Below are 22,748 nucleotides of genomic sequence, written 5' to 3'. Positions count from 1 at the left end.
GAGTTGTGTTAGTTTCACATGAGAGTTTCTTCATAATTTACTTCTTGTGGACTGGTGGCCAAAGGTGTTGCGTTTTTCTTTCCAGGAAACATTCAGCCTCCCTAGCTGTCCATGTGTCCTGATATGAAAAGGCTCAGTGGAAAGTGTTATTTCCTTTTGCCTTCCTCTGGGCCTTTAATCAAATCATGGGCACCTAGGAAGGCTGCAGAGCCACTGGTGAGATGATTTGTAAACTTTTAAAAAATAGCACTTATGAACATCCATTGACCACTTCAAAAGTAAGGCAAGTATGTCAAAAGCCTGCACCTCTCCCACGAGAATTTGATTTGCATTTTTTCTTCCTCTTTTATAGGTTCTGAATGCAATTTCCTTTCTCATTAATGGGCGCAAAATGATTGGGAGGGAAATGAAGGAGACGTTTTTGGCAGTGACAACAGCAGACGTCCACAGAAGATGAAATGTTCACAACATTCACAGAAGATGAAAACTGGTTATATTAGCTGGTAAAGGTAAAGGTAAAGGTAAAGGTACCCCTGCCCGTATGGGCCAGTCGTGTCCGACTCTGGGGTTGTGTGCCCATCTCGCTTAAGAGGCCGGGGGCCAGTGCTGTCCGGAGACACTTCCGGGTCACGTGGCCAGCGTGACGAAGCTGCTCTGGCGAGCCTGCACCAGCGCAGCACACGGAAACGCCGTTTACCTTCCCACTATAAAGTGGTACCTATTTATCTACTTGCACTTGGGGGTGCTTTCGAACTCCTAGGTGGGCAGGAGCTGGGACCAAAAGACGGGAGCTCACCCTGCCGCGGGGATTCGAACCGCCGACCATGCGATCGGCAAGTCCTAGGCGCTGAGGTTTTACCCACAACGCCACCCGCGTCCCTGAGCTCACTGCAAATACTAGTATCAGCAGCTGCCACCCTCAAGGCCCCTGATCAATGTATAAAACAGCACCAATTCCTGTTGTTTTTGATGCAGTACAAGCATATCCACACCTCTTCGAACAGACTGAAGATATGTATCTGAAACTTACAATAGATTACAGTCAGAGACAGTGGTTCCGGGTGACTGAGACGGTGCTTCCAATCTAAACCCCAATTTTCAGCCACTCATAAAATCCTTTCCAAGCATTATAGCTTGGACTGAAATGCCTCCTTCTGGGTCACTGGGTCAAAGTTCAGTTATTTTGATAAGCCTTTAGAAAATTGTTCCATCTTTCAGAGTCATTTGACAGTGTAGGGAGCAGGAAAGGGTTTTCTTTCTTCCAATTTCTTTGCAAGCATCATTCCAGTGCTCCTTCTCCACTCATACTACAGTCTCCTTTTGAAAAAAACCTCACTGTGGGTGTTATTGAAATCATAGTCTGAATGCGAACTTTAAGGCGTGATAAAGCCTCTCCTCATATGAACTGGCCCAGATCCTGGAATCATCACCTGAGGGCTTCATGTGCCTCCTCCATGAGAGGTCTGGAGGGCGGCAAGATGAGAACGGGCCTTTTCTGTGGTGGATCCCTACTTGTCGAATGCTCTCCCCAGAGAGGCTCGCTTGGTGCGTTCGTTGCACAACTTTTGGCACCGGGTAAAAGCATTCCTCTCCTCCCAGGCCTTTGGCTAATGAAACAATCCATGTGTGATGGCCTGGAGACTCAGTCTGCACCGGATCCTTTGCTTCAGGCATCATCTGAACCAAGTCTGGGGCTTGATCTTCAGTGGGCAGGACTGTTAGGATATTTCCGTTCCACCTTAAAAGGGAGCAGGCTTTTGTAAGCAACAGAGTCTGCGCATGTCCTATTCACAGGATGTTTATGCTTGCTGTTTTTTCCTTTCGTTTTCTCAGTTGGCCGAAGATGCTGACACAGAACGGTCACGTTTTCTTTTGTTCTGTTAAACGCTAATAAAGTCTGTAAATTATGCTCTTCTGCGGTGCAAGCTTTTGGCTGTGTTTTCTGCTGATAAACAGTGTACACCCAGCCCTGGAATGTGGCTAGGAATTTCCAGAGGCTTCGTGTCGCTAACTGCTGGATCTGCCTGTCTACGGGAGGCCGATGGATCGTCCAGAACTCCGGCTTGGGGGCTCATGATGGACACTATCTCCCTGGCAGTTTCCCAACAACAAGGTTATGGGCCCAGATTCACGGCACCTACAGGAGAGTAAAGCTGTTACAGACTGCGTTAAAGAGGTATGAAGGGGGAAAAAGCGAAAGGGACGGACGCTTTTTCTGTTATACCTCGGCAAAGAGCCTTTGAACTCCGGCAAGGCTTAATTGGCCTGGGAGCCGAGCCAAAGAGTTCGTGATTAATGGCTGCCAAGATAAGGAGTCTTTCAACTTAAAATAGACTCGCGGCTAAAGTAAAAGCTGGAATGGAGCTTTTTCAAGCTGATGGAGATGCCCAGTCCCTTAAGTTGCATGGGCAGAATTATGAACCCTGGGCAAAATGGTGTGAGAGTTTACTGCGTCAGTTTGGGGTGTGGCATGTTGTTTCTGGAGCCCCCCCAGTTCCTCTGACAGAGAGATGGAAATCAGCTGATTCGAAAGCGATGGACATAATAGTCCTATCCGTATCTCTTGAGGAAATTAAGACGCTGGCTGGCAACACCACTGCACGTGCAATGTGGTGTGCATTGTTGAAAGCTCACAAACCAATAATCCCAGCCCAGAGTTTGACTGCATCGGAGGTCCTAGCTGTTTCCCAGAATGCGAATGAGTGCAGGGATGCTGAGGGCACCGGTTGCAAGCTGCAGGGGGAGCTGACCGTCACGTCGTCCCAGGCAGCATTCCAGCCTCCAGGGGGAGCCAAGGAGTCGGCAGCTGAGAGCTCTGTTTCTCATGGGAACCAAGGCCATCGCCTTTGCAGAGGCCGGAAAGGCAAAGGTAAACAGAGCCACAGGCAGACACCTGCAGATGGCCAGGAGCAGAGGGAGGGTGAAGAGCCCGCGCAAGGGGAAAACAAAGCATTGTTTGCTGGCACGGCTTCACCAAAGGCTAAAGGCACGTCTGCAGATGGCCAGAAGCAGGGGGGCAAGCTGCAAAAGCCCACGCCAGTGGAAAGCAAGGTTTTGCTTGCTGGCACAGCTTCACCAAAGGCTAAAGGCACGTCTGCTGGCCAGGAGCAGCAGGGGGGCAAGCTGCAAAAGCCCACGCTTGTGCAAAACAAGGGTTTGCTTGCTGTAAAGACTGCTCCAACAGCCAAAGGCGACTTTGTTGTGGATTCAGGCTGCACGCGCCACGTTTCCAAGGACAGGCATCTCTTTATCTCCTTCAAGCCTCAGGAAGGTAAGATCCACCTGGCTGATGGAAGGACGTTGCAAATTGCAGGAGAAGGGACTGTGAAACTTGCAAGTTTGCACACAACCATCAGTGGTGTACTATATGTTCCAGGCGCTGCAAGCAACTTGTTGAGCGTCCCACAGCTTACTGGACGTGGTTTTCAGATTTCCTTCAAGAGGAGCGTGTGTGTCATCAGTAAAGGCAAAGAGGACTATTTGCATGCAAAGTTTATGGATGGTTTGTTCCATATAACTTATGATGACACTGCTGTTGTGTCAAATGCTGATTCTTGTTGTGTTGCACAAACTAACAAAGTTCTTCATGCAGGTTGCATTCATGATGCGCATCGAAGGTTTTGTCACCTCTCTTGGAAGGCACTGGCCAAGATGCCAGAGGTGGTTGAAGGTTTGAACATCAAACCCTGTAAATTTCACATGAAATGTGTATCTTGTGCAGAGAACAAGGTGAAGGTTGCTCCAAAAGGCAAGGAGTCTAGCAGGCAGGCTTCCAAACCCTACCAGCTAGTGCATGCGGACCTGGTTGGGCCACTTGCGCCCTCTTTAGGAGGAGCAAGGTACTTCATGATTCTAATTGATTCTTTTTCTAGGTACATTCATGTGTATTTGCTCGAACAGAAATCGCAAGCGTTTCCAAAGTTTAAGGAATTCTGTGCTTGGTTGGAGAATGTGCACAGTAAACGTATTTCTTGTTTGTTTACTGATCGGGGCGGGGAGTTTACTTCTCAGCAGTTTGAAGCTTTCCTGACTGAGAAGGGAATCCAGCATGACATGTCAACGCCCAGATCACCATGGATGAATGGGCTTGCGGAGAGAGCAAATCAAACGTTGCTGCAAGGAATCAAAACCTTGTTGCATGATGCCAATCTCCCTGATAAGTTTTGGGGGGAAGCTCTGGGGAATTTGGTTTATACCGTTAATCGCAGATTGTCATCACCCATTGGTTGTACCCCCTATGAGAAGATGTTTGGTAAGAAACCCAACACCAAACACATGAGGATTTTTGGTTCGGACATGTGGGTACGCACACAACAAACCAACAAGCTTGGGAAGCGTGGGGCACATGGTTTGTTCATGGGGTACGAGAAAGGTGCATACAGGGTGTGGATGACTGACTCTAAGTCCATAAAGTTCACAAGGAGTGTTGAGTACAATCCTAAGTGGGGGGAAAATGTGGGAATTTTCCAGAGTTACCCAGAGGAGGATGAAGATGATGTCAAGCAAGCAGCTAAAGATAAGAAAGCTGCTGCTGATGATGATGATGAGGATGATGATGAGGATGATGATGATGATCAGAGTTCGGATTCCAGTTCAGTGGGCGGCGCTGCTGCTGATGTCAGTGAAAGTGATGACACAGCAGACTACCAGAGCGCAAAAGCCTCAGTCAGACCATCTGATGCGTCTGACAATGAACTGGAAGAACCACTGTTCACCATTGGTCACTTTTCTCCTAAGAAAGAGGAGATGAGTCCAGAAGACTTGCGTCTAGTACGCAGATCTGAAAGGGCGACCAAGGGCAGACCTCCAAAGAGGTATGCTGATGAGTTTGCTAAGACAGCAACTGCTGTTCTTAGTAGCTCAGAGAAGGTATGGGAACCTTCAAGCTTCAAAGAGGTTCAGGAGTTGACCTCTAAAGATGCTGAGCCTTGGCTTAATGCCATGAAGGCTGAAGTTGATTCCTTGAACAGGAACCAAACTTGGGAATTGGTACCGGTAGTCCCAGGAATGAGACTGGTTGGCAGCAAATGGGTCTTCAAGGCCAAGACAGACCAGAATGGCAAGGTAGTCAGACACAAAGCCAGATTGGTTGCCAGAGGTTTTTCACAGGTACCAGGACAGGATTACCACGAGACCTACTCGCCCACAGTCAAATATGAGAGCATTCGGCTGATGCTCAAGGTCGCTGCGGAGGAGAAACTGCATGTTTCCCACCACGACATTAATACAGCTTTTTTGTACGGGATTTTGAATGAACAGCTGTTCATGCTTCCACCTGATGGGATGGAGATACAGAAGGGTATGGTCTGTAAACTGCGGAAATCCTTATATGGTCTCAAGCAGAGTGCCAGGTGTTGGAACACAAAACTCACTGAGACATTGCTTTCTCTAGGTTTTCACCAGGGCAAAGCTGATCCATGTGTGTTTGTCAAGGAGGAGGGGCAAAACAAACTGTATTGTTTATGTTTTGTTGATGATCTTCTGATGTTTTGGAAGAATCAGGCTTTTTACCAAAGCACCCTAGCTCAGCTGAAGAAGCACTTTGACATGAAGGATCTTGGTGAGGTATCCAACTATCTTTCTCTGCAGGTGGAGAAGGACCAAGCAGGTAATTTTCTGGTACACCAAACACAGAAAATTGCTGATGTGTTAACCAGGTTGAATTTGGTTGATGCAAACCCAGCAGACACACCGATGGTGACAGGTTACCAGGTAGACAGTACTGCTGAAGCGTTTTCTGACACAACGCTGTACAGATGCATTCTAGGCAAGCTGAATTTCATTGCCAGATGTTCAAGACCTGACATAGCTGTAAGCTGTAATCTGCTTAGCAGACATGCCAACAATCCTACGGTTCAGGATTGGAAAGCTCTGAAGCGCATAGCCCGCTATTTGAAAGGGACTATGCACTACAGGCTGAGGTTCACCAGTCAGAAGACTGGAGGTCTTGAAATTTTTGCAGATGCAAGTTTTGGAAGTGACACCACGGATGGTACAAGCACTTCTGGTGTGTGCTACATGTACAACCACTGCCTGTTTGACTGGTTGTGCAGGAAGCAGACAACAGTGAGCCTAAGTTCCTGTGAAGCAGAACTCAATGCTCTGTCATTTTCACTCATGGATTGTGAATGGTTGATGCAACTGTTTAAGGACATCAGGGTGTCTGTGAAATGTCCTGTACAAGTGTATCAAGACAATAGATCGTGTTTGGCTTTGCTGAACTCCGAGAGTTGCAAGCAGAGAACCAAGTACTTGCAGATTAAGCTACATCGTGCAAGAGAGTGTATCCAGAAAGGACTGATTCAGGTGTCCTACATGGCAGGAAATGAAATTCCTGCTGATCTGTTGTCTAAGGTTGTTAACAGAGAACAACTAAAGGTTTATGTACAAAAGTTGCAATTGGGTGAACCACAGGTACAACAGGTTACACGGAAAGGGGGAGGATGTTAGGATATTTCCGTTCCACCTTAAAAGGGAGCAGGCTTTTGTAAGCAACAGAGTCTGCGCATGTCCTATTCACAGGATGTTTATGCTTGCTGTTTTTTCCTTTCGTTTTCTCAGTTGGCCGAAGATGCTGACACAGAACGGTCACGTTTTCTTTTGTTCTGTTAAACGCTAATAAAGTCTGTAAATTATGCTCTTCTGCGGTGCAAGCTTTTGGCTGTGTTTTCTGCTGATAAACAGTGTACACCCAGCCCTGGAATGTGGCTAGGAATTTCCAGAGGCTTCGTGTCGCTAACTGCTGGATCTGCCTGTCTACGGGAGGCCGATGGATCGTCCAGAACTCCGGCTTGGGGGCTCATGATGGACACTATCTCCCTGGCAGTTTCCCAACAAGGACAACAAAGATAATTCATTAAAAGGAGGGCCAATCTTCACAAAACTGTTCAAGACCTGCTTTGTGGAAAGATGAGTTTCAAGATCAAATGACAAAAACTCAAGTGTGTTTCAGAGCATTTGTTGCGGTTACTTCATAATACTTTGTTCCTCAGCACACGTGTGACTTATATATTTTCTTCTGCTGCTTCTCATACAACAGGCAAAGGGAGAGAAACAAACATCTCATTCGTGATGAGATATGTGAGCACAAGTGGTAGGTACAGCTCAACACATTGGAGGTGTGCAAATTCCCCCTTTCAATGTTATATTGTATGTGTGAAACAAAGATCTGTGAGTTGCTTGCAGATCCATGGTGTGTGGAGCTCCTTAAATTGGATGGACAACATGTCAAATCAGATTAGACATGTGTAGCAACCCAATAACAAATTCCTGAAAGTCAATCTGTGCTCGATTCCCTTTCCAAAGTGGACATTTTTAGCCATATTCAGATGTAAGATCCACTCACATTAAAAGAACACTTGGGGGGGAGTGGTCATACACCCCTTCCCCAATATCCCCACTCCCACGTTTGACCTTCACACATTCAGATTTGTATATTTTGTTTTTAGCAGTCCATGCACAGACAGATTTGGAGTCATAGTGTATGTTCTCATGCTGCCCACATCTAATCAGAAACGCAAGCTGCTATCTTTTAAGAAAACCAGGAAAGGCAATTCTTTGAACTCTCTTACCTTTCCCAGCCTGAAGTCTCAACCCTCCCTGACAGAGCTGCAATAGAGTAAAGAAGCAAACATAGCTCTGGGCACCAGCTTCACAGGCTGCAGACGAGAAAAATAACATTGGAGGAAGTCCATTTCAGTTTCAAAATGTTGACTATATGACTGAAAGGTAAGTCTCAAGATCAGAATTAAGTGAGTCAAAGTGGGGCTCAACAGAAACATGCCACCAGCCATATGAACTCGTGCACAGCTATTTGAAGAAAAGACAAAGTGTTTTCTTCTGTCAACTTTCTTTCCGCTCAACCCCCTCCATTCCAAGTATGAAGCAACCCACAAACGAAAATGTCACCACATTTATTGAGTTAGGAGGTAACGTATGCAGCTCATTCTCAAGTTTTTGAGCCCTTGGAGGGTTTTTTCACTCTTCCAAAACTCACTCAAAGATGCTGCACTGTCAATATTCTGATGGTGATGCCTTTACCCTGAGAAGTTAGAATGTTTTTGAGCACCTCAATGACAGCCTAGCCCGTACCACTCCCCCCAAAAGTGAATGGGAATCACAAACAATAGCCAGATTTGAGGGAATTTGTGATGTGTCCCTTGCAATTTTAGAAGAAGAGATGGGACATCTTAAGGATTCTCAGGAGTAGGGTATTCTGGCTTATGTAGATACTCCATAGTCAACAACAACTATTTATTTATTTATTTATACATACATACCCACCCCACACAACTGGCTTGGTTTACCCAGCCACTCTGGGTGGCTTCCAACAAAATATTAACAATATAATAAAACATCAGACATTTAAAACTTTCCTAAACAGGGCTGCCTTCAGATGTCTTCTAAAAGTCAGGTAGTTGTTTATTTCCTTGACAGCTGATGGGAGAGCGGTCCACAGGGCGGGCACCACTACTGAGAAGGCCCTCTGCCTGGTTCCCTGTAACCTCACATCTTGCAATGAGGGAACCGCCAGAAGGCCCTCAGACCTGGACCTCAGGCTGAACGATGGGGGTGGAGACGCTCCTTCACTTGCAACTATAAGCTCCTAACTGCAATCTTTATTAAGGATTTGAAAAGAGTTCTGTTCCACATCATTACCAGGTCTCCCACTTTTGAGTCAAGAAACTGCTGGATGTTCAATGAACAGTTGCAGAAGCAATGCCTTGCATTTAGAAGGTCCCACGTTCGAACTCTGCCACTTCCAGTTAATAGATCTCAACAAAGGGAACCATTAGAAAAACTGGAGAGTCATTGCCAGATGTTCAAGATGTTCAGTCATTGCTTTTCAGCTCTTCTCTCTCTCTCTGTGCATCACCTCATATGGGCAGCCATCACAGCAGCATCCATTCCTTGGATTCCTGCTAAATCCAAAAGTGAAGGCTGTCAGTACTGAAGAAGCAAGAGGGATATGAATATGGCAGCAGTGTCTTGGAGGCAGTACGGGCAGGGGCCTTTGGGGTAGACCCAGAGGGCGGAACGAAAAGGTTCTGATCGTCCAACTTCTTAGATGCTGGCAGGCATGCAATAACTGCATTTTGAGCATTTCAAAACTACTTCATTCTCAGTCTGTCAAGCAAATGTATGCCCTCTCTTCTTTTCAGAGTTTCTCCCCTTCTGCTGCCACAGACACCCCATGCTGTTCCACTTTGCTAGAGTACCAGCTAGCTTGGCCTCTGTGCCACATTTTAAGCGGCCTGCTTCATGTTTCCTCCAAAAGGGAAGTTCAAAGTGGCTCAGCTGCCCTGGTTTTTTTTTAAAAAATAAAATAAAAAAGCACAGGGGAGGGTGTCAACCACACTAGAGGAGGAACAGAGCCTTTTCCAATTGAAGTCAAAACTGCCCAAGAAGTGCTGGCACCACAACTTTTTTAAAATAATAATAAAGAAAACTGTTCTGTTATTTCTCTGTGCAGCTGCCACACCTAGCAGGGAGCTAGGTCTCAACCCCCCTCATTTGCACAGATGGCATTTTGTGGTGCAAAGGAGACAAGGAGAAAGAGAACCAGGGTGAGGAGAAACCAATGTCCTACAAAGCCCTGGACGAAACAGGATGAAAAGTCCTCTCTTATTTTATCACAAAATAGAGCTTCTCACTTGCTGGATTCCTCTCCCCCTCATGCTGGCTGCTCAGATGAACTGACAGCCTAACAGGCTTCTGATTAGGAGCAATGTCTGCAGCTGATATGTGCACTTTGAAAAAAGCATTCTACACAATATGCACAGTTCATTCATTTAAGAGGACTGGCAAAGCCCTGACCTTCTGGAACAGACTTGTCTTCAAAGAAGCTGCATCACTGGAGCATGGGGCGGGTGAACACGCTCCTGCTGTTCTCATTTGCAAGACTGATAAAATCATATCAGGAGAGCAGAATAGTTCTTTCAAAAGCAGGGTAAATCTTTGGTAAGAGGAAGCTTGGGAAGCCAAAGAGTATATAGGTTACTGTGCCAAAATCTGTTCGACCCTCCCCCACTCCTGCAAACAAAAAACAAAAAAACAAAACCTGTTCCCACTGGACTCCTGAGTAAACAAGGGACTTTCCAGTAACAATGCTGAGAGCAACCAAGGCAGAATGCATGACTGATCCAAGGTCACAGTCGAAACAAGTAGGGTCAGGTGAGAAGTAAAGTCAGAGCAGTCCATGATCAGGTTTAAGGACTCAGGTGGCGATGTGGTCTAAACCACTGAGCCTCTTGGCCTTGCCAATCAGAAGGTCAGCAGTTTGAATCCATGTGATGGGGTGAGCTCCTGTTGCTCTGTCCCAGCTCCTGCCAACCTAGCAGTTAGAAAGCACACCAGTGCAAGTAGATAAATAGGTACCACTGCGTTGGGAAGGTAAACAGCATTTCCCTGCGCTCTGGTTTCCATCACAGTGTCCCATTGTGCCAGAAGCGGTTTAGTCATGCTGGCCACATGACCCGGAAAGCTGTCTGTGGACAAACGGTGGCTTCCTTGGCCTGAAAGCGAGATGAACACAGCAATCCCAAAGTCGCCTTTGACTGGACTTGACTGGATCAGGTTTAGCATAGCCAGAAGATCTGATAGCCAGCACTGGAGTTTTTGAGTTGGAGCCACTGGAACCACATCCTAACCTCAGCCAACTTCTATCAATTTCCTTTTCTCCAAAGGTCAGTCTCCCTAAGTGTCTTTTTCCCAAGCAGACTTATAGCCCTGTGGAGAACTTTTCCAGATGGGCCAGGTTTCTATCTGGCATTTCAGGTAGACAGAAGGGGTCTTAGGAAGATTCTTGTGTGGAAGAAACACAGCTGGGGTTTCCTTTTTCCTTCATTTTGCAGCATCTCATTACTGATAGTGGTGATAAGCTATTATCAATGACAATTTCACATTGATTTAAGTGTTGATTCCTGTTTCCATTGTGCTGACATGGTAACAAAGGAAACTACAGAAAAGCATACTGGCACAGAGTCAATCAATCAAAGAGCCACATAAGAACCTATAAACAATGATGATATACAAATATATTACTGGGGCAACGAACAATAGAAACTGCTTGCAGACACCAATGTGCTGCGAGTCAACAGTTTTCCTATCAAAGACAGAGTTAAGAAGTAACTCATGCTTTGAATTCCTCTATAATTCCATCCTCAATTTCAGAGATTGTGATATATTGGTATATTGTTTAGTTGGTGATATATCAAGATGTTGAAAACCAGACATCGCTCATTCCTACACTTCATAATGTGTGAACGGAGGCAATTTTGTTCTGACAGAACTCAAAGATACTTGTATGTGTGGTAAATTAATCCTTAAAATTAGCTCTGTTCTATTGACTAAAGTTAAAAGTCACAGGAACAATATGAAGCCTAATGTTTTGCTTTCAGCAAAACAAAGATTACAAAGAATACAGTGCATTCAAACTTAACCAGGAAATGAATAATATGGCAATTATGTGGCGTGTTTCACCATGGCAACACCACAAAGCGAAGGTACACAATTTCTGGAAACAATCTTAACCCACATTAAATATTTTTGTTACCAACCACTATTTTAGAATGTTCTCAATTGTACATCAAGTACCTGCTGTCAACAATGTATTAGGATGTCAGGGTGCTTTGCATAAAATGAATAAAACTTTCTCGCCTTCTTGAAAAGCAACAGTTATTTTGCGCAATCCACATGTTCTCAGGCATGCTAACTGGAGGGTACCAGTGTCCCCCCCCTTTTTTTGGCCAATGTATAAGCAATGACAAACCTAGACAGCATCTTAAAAAGCAGAGACATCACCTTGCCGACAAAGGTCCGTATAGTTATAGCCATGGTTTTCCCAGTAGTGATGTATGGAAGTGAGAGCTGGACCATAAAGAAGGCTGATCGCCAAAGAATTGATGCTTTTGAATTATGGTGCTGGAGGAGACTCTTGAGAGTCCCATGGACTGCAAGAAGATCAAACCTATCCATTCTGAAGGAAATCAGCCCTGAGTGCTCACTGGGAGGACAGATCCTGAAGCTGAGGCTCCAATACTTTGGCCAACCTGGAAAAGACCCTGATGTTGGGAAAGATTGAGGGCACAAGAATACGGGGATGGCGGATGACGAGATGGTTGGACAGTGTTCTCGAAACTACCAGCATGAGTTTGACCAAACTGTGGGAAGCAGTGGAAGACAGGAGTGCCTGGCGTTCTCTGGTCCATGGGGTCACGAAGAGTTGGACACGACTAAACGACTAAACAACAACAACATAAGCATTCACTCCGGCTTGTTGTTTTCTCAGTCCAGTTACTTTGGAATATAAAAGATAACTCATGTTGTTAATTAATTAATTAATTAATTACAGGATGATGATGACTAAAATCATGCCCTTTCTGTTCAGGACTCATGTCTGTTGCATCCTTCTCATGCAGCCCAGCATCATCGCGAAGTAGCACAAGACTAGCAGGGCAGCATAACTGCCCTCTTTGGGCGCCTGCCAAGGGTCATGGGTGGGCAGAGGTGCAGCTAGATGCCCCCCAATGCACTCGGGGCCACCGCCCCTCTGGCCCTCCCCACATGATGCCACTGATTAGACCTCAAGTCCAGCCACAGAGCCTAGGACTTGCCGATCAGAAGGTCAGCGGTTCGAACCCCTGCAATGGGGTGAGCTCCTGTTGCTCGGTCCCTGCTCCTGCCAACCTAGCAATTCGAAAGCATGTCAAAGTACAAGGAGATAAATAGGTACCGCTCTGGCGGGAAGGTAAACGGTGTTTCCGTGCGCTGCTCTGGTTCACCAGAAGCGGCTTAGTCATGCTGGCCACATGACCCGGAAGCTGTACGCCGGCTTCCTCGGCCAATAAAGCAAGATGAGCACCGCAACCCCAGAGTCGGTCACGACTGGACCTAATGGTCAGGGGTCCCTTTACCTTTAATTCAAAGTATCTGGAAGACACCAGGCTGGGGAAGGCTGTTTTATGGATATCTTCCATTCTGTGGACTTACTCCCATGCCACCACGTTTGCACCTTTGCTTTCATTAAGCGTTAGGCCCTATTGAAATGGAAGTACGTCAAGTTACAAGGTGCACTCTCTCCTTACAGCCTCTGCGTTCAACTTGTTCCAATTTTACATTAAAATAATTATAACCCCATGAAAATTGCTGGCATGCTGGCACTTATTACACATAATTTGGAACCATACAATAGGTAGAGGTAATTTCAGTTCTATTTCAGAAATATCTTTAGGCATGCAATAACAGTTGACTATTAAATAATTCCCCAGATATTCCGTAAAAAATGTATTCCGCTGGGGAAACACATGAGCTTGCATAAATAAAGCTGGTGGGCCGTATTAATCTGAATGCTTTTGTCATATACCTATTAACTACAGGAAAGCCAATTAGAGGAAAAACCACTCCACCAATTGAAGGCCGCTTTTCATGTTTGTTTTGTATCTAAAAGGGCTTATTGTTGACAAAGGCTAACCTAGCATTGCGGGCAAAAAAAAAAAAAAAATCTGCATTCAGCTCCACTCCCACATGAAACCGACTCGCGGTATGGAGAAAGTACACTCTTGAAAAATCAATATTGCCTATACCAAATTTAAGTGAATGTATTACTGCTATGTGCATAGTTATAAAATGTCACAGATTACCTCCACAGAGTCCTAGCTAAAGATTTTTAAAAACATCGTCCTCTCCCTAACTAGAGGAGCACCCCAATGTTCAAATGGCCAAAATTCAAGCTTAAAGTGAAAGAGATGCAGTGGATATTAAAAGGATTCATTGCATGTGTTTTATTGTGCTGAATAATAACCAGAGATATATATGTTCCAGAGCTATAATCATACGATACCTGAAACCTGGGTTGAGTAAGAACACCCTTGTCTGGAAAGCTGTTACATTCACTGAATTGTCATCTCCAGGTACTGTCTGCTTCTAGGTTATTTGGTGTCCACTTAGGTTATCTGCCTTCAGATGTATAAATAACAATCGGTGATGTCCGGCTAAGTTATCCTCTGAGTGTAACCTCTGAAATCAGTGACTCGTCTATTGATTTCAGTGGGTACCCTCAGAAAAACAATACTGCTGGCTCATCTGGAAGCAATAAACGATGTCGTTTTTTGGTTTGTTTTCAATCAAATTAGAATGTTTTCACCTCAAATTTCCCTCTCTGTGGAATTCCCTCCCATCAGATGTCCATGAGAGAAATAACTATGCAACTTTGAGAAAACATCTGAAGGGTGGCAGCCCTGTATCAGGAGTTTTTTTAGTGTTTGATGTTTTATTATATTTTTACATGTGTTGGAAGCCACCCAGAGGTGGGGAAATAAATAATAAAATTGGTTGTTGTTGTTGTATTTTAAATGACAACTGGCTGGCTACCGACAGCTTATTTTATGTTATTTTATGTTAATCTACCAACAGTTCTCAAATTGCTGTGTAGTCTTGAATCTTCTCTGACCATTACAAATTATCCCACCAGTAGTAAGCATAAGGTTTTGTTACTTGCCGGCCTTTTTTGCAGTATTTTTTTCAGCCGGAACTTGCCAGAACTCAGTACCAGCACCTCTCAGGTTGGTGCCATTGCCATTATAAGAGAACGAGGGAAGTGTTCGTGGTGAGTTCCGGCACCTCTTTTTCTAGAAAAATAGCACTGGTATGTTGAAATATCAAGCAACCTTCCTTAAGTATTGGAGTGATCATTCCTTTGGGAGACCAAGCTAAAACTGAGCGATTGATACACATTTTAATCTTGAACATAGGAAGTCCCAAGCACATGTATAAGGGGAAAAACAACAACATGTCAGGGTGATGTGTCATACTCTACCACATACTGAAAGGCAAATTCAAAGGCGGATATTTCCAACAGCACACTTTTGCTGCTGCACAGGGATACGTTTTTTGTATCATAATCTTGTGTGCTAATGGAAATGCTCCCATTTGCCTCTCACACTTTACTAACTACAGTTTCCAGGATTCCTTTAAATGTGCCATGGATGTGCTTTAAATGTATGCTGTGGATCTGCCCAAGGGGAAAAGAAATACGTCAAGCAAACATGTCCATCTACCCTAGAAGCTGAGGCTTTTTGTGTGTGCAGTCGAGTTAATTTTCGAAACGCATGAAAGAAAACAAGAAGCAAAATTGTTCACACAATGTAAGAATGGATTTGTAACAATGTAATTCACAGAATGAGTGGCAGCAAAGTATAGTAAAAGAGCAGAGCAGTTCTCCATTGTTTAAATTTCTGTTCTAAATGGTAAAGAGATAAGGAGAAAGTATACTTGGTAGGCTGATTCTCTGCTTATTGTCTAAATTTGTTGGCCAAGAAGGGAGGAGGGAAAATGCAACCACTTTTAAAGGGTAAATGTTAAGTGTTATTTTTCTTCCTTAATAGCTAGACCACTCAAAATCATAATGCTGTGATTAATTTGGAAAGCTTTTACTCTTTGTTCCACCTGCGTCTAATTAGAAATGTCATGGTTTAGAATAAAAAATAAAATAAAATTAAAACTTGTGGGAAGCCAATTATGAACGCTGTTGCTAGGACCTCTGCTGCATCTGCATCCCGGCAAGTTCAAAGATTGTGCATCACTCTATCCCAGACCAAACACAGCAACCCAAATAGATTTAAAATGTAACAGCATCAGACTTTGTGTTTTGTTCCTGAAAACTTCCACTGGCACAGCATTTCCACAAGGATTATGCGCTTAATTGAACATATGCAAGCCTCAGAATGGGAGCTCACAAATAGTTCAAACTAGCCACAAAGCACACACATTTCCCTGTTCCGGCAATGAGCGATGCCAAACAGCTTTCCAGTCACAGTAGCAGCCAAGCACACATTGCTGTCTGAAAGGGCGGCATGCCATTGTACATGTCAGCATGGTTTGATATGCAGCAAAATCTCCCGTTCTATGTACATACCACTGGGTGGAGATGGTGAAGGGATGTCTTAGCTCAAGGTGCATTATCAACATCTGCCAACATTAGCAGTAGGGTCAGGCTGAAGCTAGCTTGAGCAGCTACTCACTCACTCCTCATAGGCATCACAACCAACTAAGGCAAGTGCCTAGGCTGCTCTTGATGCTTCAACCAGTAGCCCTCACTGTTGCTCAGCCTCACTTCAGTGTTAAAGACTTGAGGGAGGGGAAGGAGGAAAAAATGGGGATGAAATCAAATTCTGGAGTGGAAAGAAGTTAGCATGGAGGTCCAGGTTGTGAAGGGGGAAACAATGGACAAATAAGGCAGGGCAACTTTTGATAGGAAGAATAATGGAAAAAATGAGTTGTTGACTTCAGGTGAGATTCAGTCATGCTGCTAATGCAGATAGCTCAGAATACATGAAATCAAATATAAAATTGCTTGCTTGCTCAGTTTCTTTCCAAAGAGCAAGGGGAAAGCCCTCCAAATTTAGCTAGCAAGTTGGTCACAAATTATCTGGTTCATTTTCAAGTTAATATTTTGGGGGTGCATCTTGTGGCCTCACACTGTAAGTTTTGCTTTGCTATTTTGTGAATTATTTAATTGCTTATTTTCTTTAATTAGTCTATTGCACATTTTACTATTATTTTGGTTCATATTGTATTGTAAACTTCCCTGGGATAAATATTATGAAGAGCAGTATATAAATGTCCAAAATAAATAAATAAATTACTATATAAAGTAAAGAAACTCATCTGTGAGAAACTCAGGCTGCCATCCTAAACACACTTATGAGGGAGTCAGTACTATGACACGCAACAGGGCATACGAATGAGTAAAGATGCATTAGATGGGGTTCCCCATTAGTCGGCTGGTCTTGATTTATGCCATGCACAACACTTTGCTTTATCCCCCACAACCCCCCAAAATTCAAACTTATCTGGGCTTTAAAAAGTGGAGGAGAGAAAGCAACAGGCAGAGCAGATAATACAGACCACAGTAAGCAAAACTCTGAAAGAACATCATGAAGATTAGAATAAAACATTAACTAAGACTTTTCCCTCATGCTGAGACAGAGGGGTTCCATTTTTACCCAACAAAGCTCTGGGTCACCACAGAGGGTAATAGATAGATTTTCTCTTCCTGTGATAAAACCAAAAGAATCATTTGATTCATAAATACTGATATCTAAAGAATGAGAACTTGAAGAGGGTATTTCAGAGGAGACGATAATTAAAGATCCTATCTCCTGGAGTTTTAGTTCCCTTACAGAGAAGCTTTTATTGAATTATTAGCAGTTTCTGGATTATCCTAAACAGTAACCTTTCTGATACAAAGTGTTTTGAGTGCTGATTTTTAATTAGGGATAGCTGCACCACAGAACAGTTCTATCAAAATTCGAAGAGAGTCGTCAAAGACCATCGGCCTTTCATTGTTGTGTCTGTCATGAGATTCCTTTTTAACATTCACAGACAGATTACTGCTAGTACATGCAAGCCTCCTTTTTGTCCCTTTTAAGGGCTCATTCTTACGTTACCTTTGAGCTGCAGTTGATGCTGATGTGGAAAGTAAATATGAATTACAGGAGGGATAGGGTACCAGTCAGCTCCGGATTTATGTATAAGCTAAACAAGCTATAGCTTAGGGCCCCACTCTCTTGGCGACTCCCCAAAATACACTTCTTCTTCATTGTATTTCACTATTAATATACTTCTTCTTAATTGTATTTCAGTTCAACCAGTTGATAAAATACATATTTTGTTATGTGCAAATGAAAACAGTGACAATTTGTTGTTGACAAAGGACAGCTGGACATTACCTTCAGTAGCTTAGGGTCTCTTTGAACCTTAATCCGGCCCTGGTACCAGTGACCCTCCACATCAAGGGCCAGCAACATTTTCAGTTCCATGAGCACTTTTGGATTTCAGAGCGAGAGCTGTGAGCACAGTCTCTTCCAGTCATGCTCTCTCTCCCTTACTGGATCACCCCCACCCCGCCCCATGACAAATGAAGCATAAGCATGTGCACACAATTCACTTTTCAAAGTGATTGGGAGCAAGAGCCAGTTCTGCTATAATTAATATGAACCTTGAAAAACACACAGAGTGCTATTCAATCGAGTTTTACTCAGGGTTGGCCAACTGAAATGAATGGGTCTTAATCTCAGTGGATTTACTCTGAACAAAACTGAGTTGGCCATCACTCAAAAAGAAGAAGTGGGAAAGATTGCTGCTCTTCCACCTTTCTCTTCCAGCTTTATGTATGTTTCCAAGGCTGGGATGCGGGTGGCACTGTGGTCTAAACCACTGAGCCTTTTGGGCTTGCCGATCAGAAGGTCAGCGGTTCAAATCTACACGACGAGATGAGCTCCTGTTGCCCTGTCCCAGCTTCTGCCAACCTAACAGTTTGAAAGCACACCTGTGCAAGTAGATAAATAGGTACTGCTGCAGTGGGAAGGTAAATGGCATTTCTGTGCGCTCTGGTTTCTGTCACGGTGTTCCATTGCACCGGAAGTGGTTTAGTCATGCTGGCCACATGACCCAGAAAGCTGTCTGTGGGCAAATGCTGGATCCCTTGGCCTGAAAGTGAGACAAGTGCCGCAACCCCATAGTCACCTTTGACTGGACTTAACCATCCAGGGGTCCTTTACCTTTTTCCTATGTTTCCAAGGGGAATGCAGCCACATCCCGGGAGACAGAATATTGTCCTTATTTTGTTGTAAAATATCACAGAGTGCCCTAAAAACCCACAACTCCCCTTTTCTTTTTGATGCAAATTCCCCAAAGCTCAGCAGGTGAAGTATTATGGAGTGTTTTAAAAATACCACCTCATTAAAGTTGGAGAAATCCCAATGCCTTAAAAAATCATAACCAACATGTAGTGCAGTCTTTCCTAACCTGGTGCCATCCTGGCCACTGGCCATGCTGACTGGGGCTGATGGGAACTGTAGTCCAAAAAAACCCCAACAACACACATGGAGGGCACCAGTTTGGGGAAGGTAGGTGTAGAGCTTTGTTTCTATCCCCATAAATCTTTGACGGAAGAGTTTAACATCATATTACTATTGTACTTGAACAGTGTATTTAGTGATCCAGAAACTCTTGTCATTGTACACTGGGCACAGTTCCCCTAACAGTTATCTATCTGTATATTTTGCTGACTGCAGCAATGATAAATATTTCATCATATTTTATTCCTGCACAATAAATTCCCTCACAGTGAAATTAGTTCCTATAATTAAGTCTTTGAACAAAGCTGAGGTGTACTGAAATATAGTTAAGATGATGCTGGGATATAAGCAAAGGAAAGACACCATGAGCAATAAAAAAGTAAGTATGGAGTTATGGAGTAAGTAGCCCTTCCAGCTGTGAGACTGAGCTTCAAAATTAAAACAGTAGCTATGGCTGAGCAGGCAAAAAGATTCAGTTTAGATGAAACTGGTCCATTAATTAATATAATATAGTTTAAGTGTTCTTTCCCAAAAGACTGCATCCACCACACTCACACACGGCAATTGCATATCCTCCAATATTTCTCCAATGAAGATAGGGACATCCAATTGCTTCTTCCATGCAACTGAATGCAGCTTTTGGACATTGCTCAGTAGTAAAGCCTTTGGTTTGCTGGCAAAAAGTCCCACTTTAAATCCCTGGCATCTCCAGTTAGAGCTGGGAGAGATCCCTGCCTGAAATCCCGGAGAGCCTATTGAGCTCCCATCAAGTGCAACTTGATCCCTCCCACAGTGGCAGCCAAGAAGCAAAGAAACGATAAAAGTTCTTACCATGTAATTTATTCAATAATTCACAGAGAGCGACGAAGGAATGCAGTCTTCCCTAAAGAACGGCGCTGCTCCAACTAAAGTCCCACTTTCCTTCTTCTCTCCATTCAACGTCACCCTTGTGTCAGCTAATCTGAGCTTTCTGCCTCTGAGCTCTCTGTTCTACTACCCTCAATGCCCGCCTGGTTCTGGGAGAGGGGTGTGTGTCAGGAATGTTTTCCAGGGACACTGAGTCTGTCAGCTGTCTCTCCCCTGGTGCTTCTTCTTCTTCCTGCTTTTCCTCTTCCGATACTTCCCAACTTCTGCTCTCTGCAGCCTCTGAACTATGCCCTTCTGCAAACCACTGTTCTAAATCTATACTGTCCTCCTGATTTCGGGAAGGTTAGGAGAAGGGAGGGGGCAGTCCTCACCATTCCTCCTCAGTCCAGCCCCTGACACCAGCTGATGGTGATGGGAGTTGTGGTTCAGGAGCATCTAGAGGGTGCTGCATTGGCTATCTCTGGTGTAGGGTATGGGCTAAAGGAAGTTAAGTGGGTCTGAATTTGAGCAACATCATGGGAGGAATGTTTCTAGCTACTCTGTGCTTTGATTATTTTTATTATGTATTTTGTGCTTTGTATACTGTAACATTGTGTTGCGAACCAGCCTGAGACCTATGGATATAGGACGGTATACAAATATTATTAAAGGTAAGGTAAAGGTAAAGGACCTGCCGTGCTCTGGTCCATGGGGTCACGAAGAGTCGGACATGACTAAACAACAACAACAACAAAGGTAAAGGAACCCTGGACAGTTTGTCCTTTCAAAGGCGACTATGGGGTGCAGCGCTCATCTCGCTTTCAGGCCAAGGGAGCTGACGTTTGTCCACAGACAGCTTTCCGAGTCATGTGGCCAGCATGACTAAACCACTTCCGATGCAATGGAAAACCATGACAGAAGCCAGAGCACACGGAAACACCATTTACCTTCCCACCACAGTGGTACCTAGTTATCTACTTGCACTGGCATGCTTTCCAACTGCTAGGTTGGCAGGAGCTTGGACAGAGCAATGGCATCTCAGCCCCATCGAGGGGATTCAAACCACCAACCTTCTGATCAGCAAGCACAAGAGGCTCAGTGGTTTAGACCACAGAGCCACCTGCTCCCAAAAATGTTACTTTAAATTTTACTAACAACAACAGCAGCAGCAACAACAATAGCAGCAGCACAGGGACTGACATCAGCTGTTGTCATGTGAATTGCAGTCTTCCCTCCCCATTTTTGTGGGCAAACTACTTTTGTGCCATGTCCATTCTTTTCTCATTTCGCTTATTCTCTGAGAGTAACTCAGCAGTTGCACAATTTACTGTGATGAGTACTTGATGAAGACAGGCCATTTTCAGAGAGACTGCTGTAATTCTGGTAAAGAAGGAGGGGGGGCATAAAGACGTCAGCAAGATGACAAAAGCATGGCATATGTACAGTGTACTTTGTTGCGAGTGAAGCATGAAGGAAAGTCAAAGGCAGACTTCATTATTTCAGTAAGTCCCACAATCTAAAATGTGTCACTATTTGTGACAGCAAATTGAAGTGCTCTGAGGAAGTTCTCAAAAGGAGAGATGACAGAATCACAAAGTTGCATTTGTATCTAATGTAAAAAGAACTACAGAGGGATCATTAAAATGAAACTCTTCATGTAGCTGCATAATAGATGTAAAACACACTTTTCCAGAGGAAAGGGTACTATCTCATTTGAAATTTAAATGCAAGAAATGACAAAGCAATGCCAATTACTTTTGGATAATAGCCTTCTGCACTGCAGAGTCAAAATGGACATTTGCAGTGCCCTTTGTATTCGAGGAGCTCCTTTGAGTCACTCAACGTGGATTTGATTACTAAATTAATAGAATTTATCATATTTTATCAAATTTAGGGCATATACAGTTGCCCGATAAATGGTTGCTTCTGATTACACAAACTGTCTTTGTTGCAAAAGGTTACGGCTTTTACAAAGAGCTACACGGCAGAGTTACAATATATTCAGATCAAAAGGGTTCCCAGCTAATCAAGGCTTGGGCACTTGGAAGCGTTGCCATTTGCTGTGACTTTGAGAAGTTCTGTCAGTGTCATCAGTAGATACCAGCATCTTGCAATCAAGTTTTAAATCTAGCCCAAGCCTAATCCGCCATTATCTCAGAAGGGCTTGGCTGCTTTCGTCATTTCATTTCGTGTGGCATTATTTTTAACCCACCCTAGGACCAAAGGCAAGGTAAAGGCAAAGGACCCCTGGACAGTTAAGTCCAGTCAAACTTGACTATGGGGTGTGTGGCGCTCTTCTCACTTTTCAGGCCGAGGGAGCCAGCATTTGTCCACACACAGCTTTCTCATCAAACACATCCTTTCAGTAGTCATGTCATTTACTTTCATAGAATAGAATCATAGAATTGCAGAGCTGGAAGGGTCCACAAGGGTAATGTAATCCAACTCCCTGCAAGGCAAGAATCTTTCACCCGATGGAGACTCAAACCCATGAACCTGAGATTATTTTACTTTTACTTTCAAGGAAATAAACAACTACAGTGGTACCTCAGGTTAAGTACTTAATTCGTTCCATTGGTCCGTACTTTAACTGAAACTGTTCTTAACCTGAAGCACCACTTTAGCTAATGGGGCCTCCCGCTGCTGCTGCGCCACCGGTGCACGATTTCTGTTCTCATCCTGAAGCAAAGTTCTTAACCTGAAGCACTATTTCATGGTTAGCGGAGTCTGTAACCTGAAGCGTATGTAACCTGAAGCGTATGCAACCTGAGGTACCACTGTACTTAACTTTTAGAAGACATCTGAAGGTAGTCCTGTTTAGGAAAGTTTTTAATGTTTGATGTCTTCCTGTGTTTTAATTTGTTGGAAGCCCCCCAGAGTGGCTAGGAGAACCCAGTCAGATGGGTAATAAATAAATAAATAAATATTAAGCAATTTTTTTTCATGCATAGGGGCTTTTCAAGCTCCTCTCTCCCCTTATGGTTTATGTTGCTTTCACACATAAATGCTAGATGAGGGCTTAAGGGAAAAAATAAAACAAAA

At 44.1% G+C, this 22,748-nt stretch overlaps 1 protein-coding gene across 2 annotated transcripts in view; it reads right to left on the bottom strand.

The window, feature by feature from the left end:
• The window catches only part of LINGO2 (leucine rich repeat and Ig domain containing 2), a 550,263-nt gene that overhangs the window by 321,355 nt on the left and 206,160 nt on the right, over positions 1-22,748 (bottom strand). The gene's annotated exons all lie outside the window — the stretch shown is intronic.

The sequence above is a fragment of the Podarcis liolepis genome (assembly GCF_965112155.1).
Source record: "Podarcis liolepis genome assembly, chromosome: 17".
NCBI lineage: Eukaryota > Metazoa > Chordata > Lepidosauria > Squamata > Lacertidae > Podarcis > Podarcis liolepis.
Note: the sequence above shows the minus strand (reverse complement) of the source record. Positions and strands in the feature narration are given on the sequence as shown.